Raw genomic sequence first — 8,860 nt, forward strand, 5'->3', positions numbered from 1 at the left:
TTTCTCTCTCCAAGATACTGGATTGATCTTGCTGTCCCCAGGTTTCAGATCCATTAGGCTTGACCACAGGACAGGCACTAATAGGCATATTTGCCTGTCATCTTCCTTAAACATAGCCCAAAAATATAAAGATTGGAACTTCTAACTTCTCTTGAGTTTGCTTGATTGTGGATGAGTTGAAATTGTAGTCCTAGGTTCCAGTCCAGGACCTGAAAAAAATTAGGCCAAACAAACAAACAAAAAAAATGTAAGCAAAAGTTGAGAAAATATACTAAGAAAGACCAGTATTCTTGAGACGCTGCATTTACTTTGTTTAGTCATAACCTTGGTCAAACTGTGTCAGCAGGCATAGCTGCTTTGTATCTTTAACATGTGGGGTAGATTGGTGGGAATTCTATAGGCTAGTGGATTATTCATAGAAGTTGGGATTAGTTTAATACATTGACCTCATTTTGAAGCAACGAAAACATTAGTTAATACTTCACATTTCTATTTAATGTTTTGTCAAAGACCTTTCCAGGACTTTACAAATAAATTTTCTGGACCTTGAGTATTCTGAGATGCAGTTCTCGCAGCTGGTTTTATACGTATAAGGACAAGAAAGCAAAAAGATTGGCCAGGGTCAAAGAGAGAATGGGTGTCGGCACTGAAATTGAAGTCCTGGATCCACATCCGGGTGTTACATTACCAATCAGCAGGAGATAAAGATGGATACTCTATCCAGGCTGAGCTAGAAGGTGCCATCCCGACAATTTTGGGAGAAATTGAGTTTGCAAAAATGAAAGTAACATAAGAGGCAAGAAACCAGATAGAGGAAACTCAATTTTCATCATGCAGAGATGAGAACACTTGGAGGGCATTTGATTACGTTCTTTTAAAATATCTAAGGAAACAAAAATCTCAACATGGTGGTTAAAATGATTTAAAGGTTGATCTCTATTTGAGGAAGTCAGTGTGTGAAGAAAAGATACATCGAAATTCTTATTTAGAAACCAAAGATTTATCTTTCTTTGTCAGACAGACCGGGTTCAGATTCTAATTCTGCCGTTGGCTAGCTGTGTGAGCAAGGGCAGATTTCTTAGCCTCTCTGAAACTCAGTGGTTAAGACCAAATGAGGTAAAGCATGGAAAATATTTATCATTCTGCTTGGTACATAGTATACATTCATTAAATGGGAGCTGCTGCTGCTGCTATTGCTGTTACTACTATCCCCTTTCATCTCACCATGCACCCCACCCACCCACTTCTATTTTCATCCCTCACGTTTTATTCACCTACATTCGAATCTAGACAAGGACTAGTGGAATCAGAAAACTGACACACACAATGAATCCTTAATTCAGAAAGTTCAATTGCCTCAAAACCTGGAGTCCATGTTTTTCATGATGTTTCTTATGAAAGAATGATTTCACTGGAAATGACATCAGTTCCTGCTTTTCTAAAATGATGGAGCTCATCTGAACATCTGGTATGAAACTCTAACTATCCCTTAACATGGGCTTATTTTTAAAATTTGTACAATTATCTTTTTATCCTTTTATCTCAGAGAAAAGTTATTCTTCCTCTTGCTCTGAAGTTACCTTTCCCCAAGGTTCCAGTGTCCTTGAGAAAATTACTCCCACATTTTCCCTGTTCTTTTTTCTATTTACCTTAAAAATATCACAAGATGTCTTTAAAATTTTAGTAAAAAGTTATACCTACAAATATGCAAGTAGAAAAAAGCAAGAAAAAATGACTCAAAATTCCACCATATAGAGTCACTATCATTAACATATGTGACCATTATTCCAGACATCTCTTTATATTTACACATGGAAAAAAGAACAATAAATAGACGTAATTCCTAGAAAATCAAATTACTTTTAAATTTAAAACATTGTTTATTTATTTATTTATTTGTTTATCTTGAGGAAGATTAGCCCTGAGCTAACATCCACCACCAATCCTCCTCTGTTTGCTGAGGAAGATTGGCCCTGAGCTAACATCTGTGCCCATCTTCCTCCACTGTATATGTGAGATGCCTGCCACAGCATGGCTTGATAAGTGGTGTGTAGGTCCGCACCCAGGATCCAAACCGGCAAATCCCGGGCCACCGAAGCAGAGCAGTAAACTTAACCACTGTGCCACCGGGCTGGCCCCCAAAAATATGAAGTTTATCTTTACTTGAAATTCACAGATAATATAAAAATGAAACTGAAGGAATTGTTGAATTTTAGATAGAGGTTTTCTCACCAACATAAATACTGTTTCATAAGAAAAACTTTTGGAGTTTCGAAGAAAAAAAAAGGAGAAGAACTTTAAGACTCCTGATTCTAGCCCATATGGAATAACAGGGATTAGGTTTATCCTTCTGTCCTGAAGAAGTAAAGAACTGAATGAAATCTATGAAACCATAGCTTTTAGGCATTGACAAAAAGCAGCACAGAAGTGATTTCTGAGAGAAGGAAAACAAATAAGGTAAGCCCTAACATTGACCCAGCTCACTTCCTAGAGAGTCCCCAGGCCTCAGCCCAGGGACTGTGCACCCAATCAGAGCCTGGTCACCTCTCTGAGATGAGAAGTCAGAGTTCTTAGTTCAAGGAGGCCAAGGTGCTTAAAATTCATGAGACCCAGTCACAGGGAAGGGAAATCTTCAGAGAGAAAGAGCTCTGGAGGCCTACAGAGGGTTTCCCTTGAATCTTTACCTGAGTACTGATCTGTGCATGTGTTGTGGAAACTATCACAGCAGGGAAAGGAGTACTATAAAGGAGCAGGTGGAACAATTCTTGGAAATCACACAGATCTCAGAATAGTGTTGCTTCCCACCAGCCAGAGTGGAAAGATTTTCCCTTTATTCCTGGAGTATATTTTGTTGGATATAAAATTCTCAGTTGATAGTCCTTTTCTTTCAGCACTTAAAAAATGGAATCAAGTATATAGACAATAGTATCTAAGATTATATTTCATAGTGAAATTAGATAGTGGATTAATTTAGTGTGTAATTCTGAAAATCATTTCTATCATGATATTTTGATTTGATTTCCTGTAAAACTACGTAAACTAGTTGAGGGCAGCAGAACAGACATGAGCACTTCTACGTAATCCCTCTGAATCCAAATAAAATTCTACGTTTTATCCAAATACGTGGTGTTCTGAAATTATTGCTAAAATATATTCACAAGGGAACGTGGATAAATGGAAACAGTTTGATTTGTTGGTGTAGGTATGCTTGTGGTTGAAGTTTTGTTTTTCTTTCCTTTAGAATTCTCTTAGTAGTAGTATAATTTTTTATATGAAAAAATTAAAAAGTAAAATATATTTATAGTTTTATCTTTAAATTGGAATCAAAAAGCCTGGGAATGTTTTATTCTATAAATAGATAGAGAAATGTTTGCAACATAGATGTTGTTAGAGGTATCTAGATTATCACCCAAAAAAAAGGCAGTGACAAATCTTTTTTGTTGTTAAGGAAAGACGCTTGATAACTTCAAAAGTTTGACCTTAAAATCCAGCCCCAAAGAAGACTAAAGTTCTGTCACATTTCTTCTCCTATGAGTCCTTCCTTATTCAACCAAGAATCGAGGAGCATAAATTAGCTGTCTTGGGCTGGCCCCACGGCAGACTAGTTAAGTTCATGTGCTCCACTTCCGTGGCCCAGGGTTTCACCAGTTTGGATCCTGGATGCATACATGGAGAAGTAAAGACAGGATTGCTCCTTTTTCCTAAAAGAAATTATTCAAAAACAAGGAGGGAAAAAAATCTAGAAGTGTGAACTTCATTTTACACAAATCTAGTCAATATATGTAACTCTGAACTACAAAAAGTGAGGAAAAGACCCCACATAAAGACAAAATGGAAGTGAAAAAGATACTGACAGATGACCTTTTAAAAGGTAATATTTATCACGTCCTTACAGTGCTTGGTCTACATGCCTGGTCAACAAGCCTTTTCACGTGTTACTTCGTGTATTAACCCTGATAGCACTCAGTGAGATAACTGCTGTTATTATTACCTCTTTACTGCAGAACTAAAGTCATCAAGTTATTATGTGGTAAAGCTGTAATCTGAAGTCAGAGCTATTCTATACTGCCTCTGTGCTGTGAGAAGCCTGCAAATATCCAGTTCACGAAAAACTTTCCTTCACTAGAAAGTGAATAATGACCATAAAGGAACCACATTGAATCTATGGGATGATACTTTAAAAAGAAAAAAAAAATGTTGACGGAATCGGAAAAACAAATGGCAGATAAAGAATATACCCTAGAATCATTTTGCTATGAACCAGATGAAAATTATTGCCAAATACGTTGCCTTGAATTAAAAACATTTAATGAAGGAAATGCCTATATGGAACAAGAGCTCAAAGTACATCTACAAGAGTTGGGGGAAATATGTGCTGATAAGATAGTAAAAAATGAAAGATGAGGGGAAGGCAAAAGTATAATCTTATTAGAAGTGAGGGTCACATTAGAATAAAGGAGAATACTCACAACTCAAAATAAGGGATATGGGAGAGAGGATTGAGAAAGTAAAATGAAGTTGATTAAAGAAAGATGATAGATGTGGAGATAAAAATTAAGATTAAACGTGCATAATTGGTATGCCTGAAGAAAAGAAACAAATAACTGAACGGGAACATAAACATAATTTAAGAGAAGTTCCCAGAAATAAAATAAGACACGAATGAAAAGACTGAAAAGGTACATTGTACCTTAGGAAAAATTGATAAAGATGACCAATAACAATTATATCTTAGTAAAGTCTCTAAACTTCAAACCTAGCAAAAGAATTCTTAATTTCCAGATTAAAGTGTTGGATGGTCTATCAGTCCATGTTCTCCAAGAAGCAGATGCCAAGACAGTATTCAACGTACAAGAGATTTTTAGAGAGGAAACACCCGTGAGAGAAAATGAGGAGGAAGCCAGAGGAGGTTGAATGAGCCCTCAGACCATGATGCAGTCGTGATTCCTGAAGGAGAAAGGGAAGGGAGGAAGGAAGGAGGGAGGGAGGGAGGGAAGGACAGAAGGAAGGAAGGAAAGAAGGAAGTCAGGCTTTAGTCTGTAATGCACTTCTAAGAAAATTTTGGCAAGGCTGACGAGGCATCCTCCAGCCAACAATGCCCATCAGAGGAGGCTCACATCTCCCAGGAATGAGCCTGCCTCAGTATCCCTGCCACACTGTCACTGACGGGGAGCAGCTAGTGGGAGAACATGGCCTCTTCACGCAGTATTGGATTTCAGAGCATAACAGCTGGAGCCTTCGGTCAATCATGCTCCCTGCAGGAGGCCATCTGAGAAGTGCATTTTCATGGCTGCCACAGATTGAATTACACAGTGATCTCCATTTCCATTTCAAAATTTCATTGAAAGGATAGTAAATAAATAAAAAGGCAAAACCCCACGAAAACAAAGAGAACGGGAGGAATGGATGATTTACGTCAACAATACTTTGGAAATGGAAAGCAGGTGATAATTGACCTAGCAGAACAGAGAAAGCTGAAACTTGGGCCAGTATGTGTATAAAGCTCACAGGAAACAAAATGATTGCTCTCATGGCAACTCAGATATTGAAGGCAACAGGCAGCTCTGAAGACAGAAGTGCAGGGTGGATTGAAAACAGGAAAAATGATGATAAATGCTTAAAAAGAGAAGACAAATGCCTGCATCCCTTCCCTGTCCCAAATAGCCAGGGACCTCATCTTATGAGTCCCAGCAGAAGGCTGGAGATTACTTGCTGGAGAACTTGAACCAGAAAGACTGACCTGGACTTGGGGATATCAGGAACACCTTAAGGGTAGGGGTGACACTCTTACTAAGAGGTGTAGACCACCCTCCAACTTTCTCAGGTCCCAGAATTCTAGCAACTATACTTAGCCCTGGCCCAATCTCAACTCACAACTGGGGGATTTCAGATGAAAGTCACTGGCTACAAAAGAAAAGACTTCCAAAGAAAGAACCAAGTCTCTCCTAATTACTCCTCAGTGAGGCTTACCGATTTCCAAGCCCCATCAACTCTTATGGAGTCCTAACCCACTTTTTAGAGCCTCACTCTTAAACGTGAACTGACAGGAAAGGGTCATTACACACTCGAAGAAAGTTTCTAACACAAAATACAGAGAAGAAAACAAACAAATTGAAAAAATTGCAGAAATAAAAAAATGAAAGGACTGGAAGAAAACTTTAAGAAAATTGATAATTCAGAGTGACAAGAGAAGACATTACATTCATGAAACAGGAACATATACATATATACTTATACATGGAACATTCAGAGAACAAAAAAGAACTCTTTCAAATTAATCATCAGATTGCAGAAACTAATTTCCAAAAGAAGAAATAAAAGAATAAGAAAAATTTCCCAGATGAAAGGAGCAGAAAAAGAAGAAATGAAACATGGGGGGGGGGGGATTAATAGACGATTAGGAGTCCACATGCAAATATTTGGATTTCCAGAAAAAAAGAAAAGAGAAAACGGAAGGGAGGAAATTATTATAAAACTAATAAAAATTTTTCTCATTATCGAAGTACATGATTTTCCAGATTGAAAGTGCCCAGTGAGTGCCAGCACACTAAATGGAAAAATGACTTCCCCTCAGGTAGATTGTTGCAAATTTCCAGAACATCAGAGTTAAAGAAGAGTTTCTAAAAGTGTCCAGAATGAACATACAAATGTTTGAGGATCAGATTGACAAGAGATAACATTAGCACTAGAAGACAATGAAGCAATCTCTTTAAAATGTTGATGTAATTATTTCCCACTTAGAATGCCACATCCAGCCGAATGATAAATTGCAAGTGTGAAGCAAAGATAACTTGAGAATGTAAGGTCTCAAGAATTTTCCTTCCAAGCACACTTTCCCAGATGGCTAATAGGAGACATGACCTGACAAAATGAGGACATAACCAAGAATGAAGAAGATCTGCAGGTAACAAGGGCTCCAGATAGGAAGGGAATTCCCGGGACGATAACGAAGGGAAGTTTGAGGCTGAGAGCTGGCCAGAGCCCGGGATGCACACAGTCCAGACAGGAGGAGGATGCAGGAATACAGGAGAGACCTCTTCAAAAAGAAAATGAAGTGTGTAGAATACTTGATACATTTAAACATACTTTAAAGAAGTTTTCAGTTCTGGTAAGGACTTGGGACTGCTACATGAAAAATCATACAAAAAAGAAGCAATTTTTAACTCCATAAAACAAAACAAAAAAACGTTTTTCAAGAAAGGAAATTTAACCATTGTATACTATATAGCCCAGGTGTGAATAACAGTTACAAAGTCATAACATGACCACTGAATATTGATTTAACTCCAAAAGGTGAGGAAAAGGAAAGCAGAGGAAGTGTATATTTCTACGGATGTGTGTGCATATGGATGATGTGGGCTGGGGATGTTTGTAAAAGAGCTAAACCCTCCATAGTAGGAAGTAAATGCATAGTATCTATGTGAAAAATTGTGAAATAGCATCACTTACTAGTACAGAGATATATACCAAAAGAAATATCTGAGAAGTTGAAAGTTGCTGCCTCAGGGTAAGCGGAATTGGGACTGAGGATGGCTGGGGCAAGCAAAAATTAACATTTGAAAAAGAGTGACCAGTTTGAGTATTCAGTCAAAATGTATAAGTCACCCATAAGGGGAAACCAACAGATGACTTCAGACCTCTCCATGTCAACATTCAGTACTAGAAGGAAGTGGAGCAGTGTTTCACAAATGGTTAAGAAAGATACTATGATCCAAAAATTTTATTCCCAGTTAAACTGTCTTTCAAGTATGAAGACAATGGAAAAATAGTTTTGAACATATAAAAACTCAAAGAATAAAGATCCCATGATGCCCTCAAAGAGGTCAAACTTCTGCCAATCAAACGATAAGTGAAAACACTGCAGTGAAAAAGATTGACAGAAAACCTTCAATCTGTTTAACTGGTGAAACTAAAGCAAATTGTGAGGATAATGGTCCAGAACAGACTATAAACATTATAAATCACAGCAGAGTATAAATGAAATAACTAAAAAAGTTGGAGGAAAGGGAGAGAGAAGATGAAAGATAAATAGGCAGATTTCCCCATCTTTTATGACCAGGGGTAAAAAGATAAAGATACAGCAAGTAAGGCAGGGACAATTTTACTTCAAGGCATAACAATAAACACTAAGAAAAATAACACACTCAACTAAAATAGGTGGTGGAGGGGCTGGTGGCAAAGACTCTCCTTTGACCAAACTTGAAGTAGGGTCTGCTGAGTCCTTTTTCTGACTAGTCTCTGACCTTGGACTCTGTCCATGCCCCATTTAGTCCAGTTTCAGCAAGAATCCTGCTGGGTCAGTTTTGAGAAAATCCCCTACTCTTGATATCTGATTGACTTCCTCCTCCCCCAAGCTTGATATCTTATCGCCCAGGCCTGCCTTCAGCAAGGCTGAGTTGGTCTAGCAAGAATCCCCCTAGGCTTGATGTTTCCTCTTAGTGATTTTCCTTCCACTGACCCCCAGCCTGCTCTTTGACTATGAATTCCCACTCTTCTTTGTTGTATTTGGAGTCAAGCCCAATCTCTCTCCTCTACTACAAAACCTCTTGTAATAGTCCCCCTGAATAAAGTCGGCCTTACTGTCTTTAGCAAGAGTCATAAATAATTTTTTTTAACAGTAGATGGTAAAGAAGGAGAGAGAGGAATTATGCTAAATTTGCCCTTACTCAGAGTGGCTTCAGGTCAATTTTCTAAAAGTCATCCAATAAACTGGACTTAGAGCAAATTGACTTTTGGTGAATTGGTTCAGTGAATTAGCTTTGGGCAAATTTACTTTTAGTGCATTGGCCTGTTTCTGCTTGAGTAGAAAGCCAGTAAATACAGGCTAAAGAAACAGAGGATTAAATACCCTACATAAAAC

The sequence above is a fragment of the Equus asinus genome, chromosome 3, assembly GCF_041296235.1.
Source record: "Equus asinus isolate D_3611 breed Donkey chromosome 3, EquAss-T2T_v2, whole genome shotgun sequence".
NCBI lineage: Eukaryota > Metazoa > Chordata > Mammalia > Perissodactyla > Equidae > Equus > Equus asinus.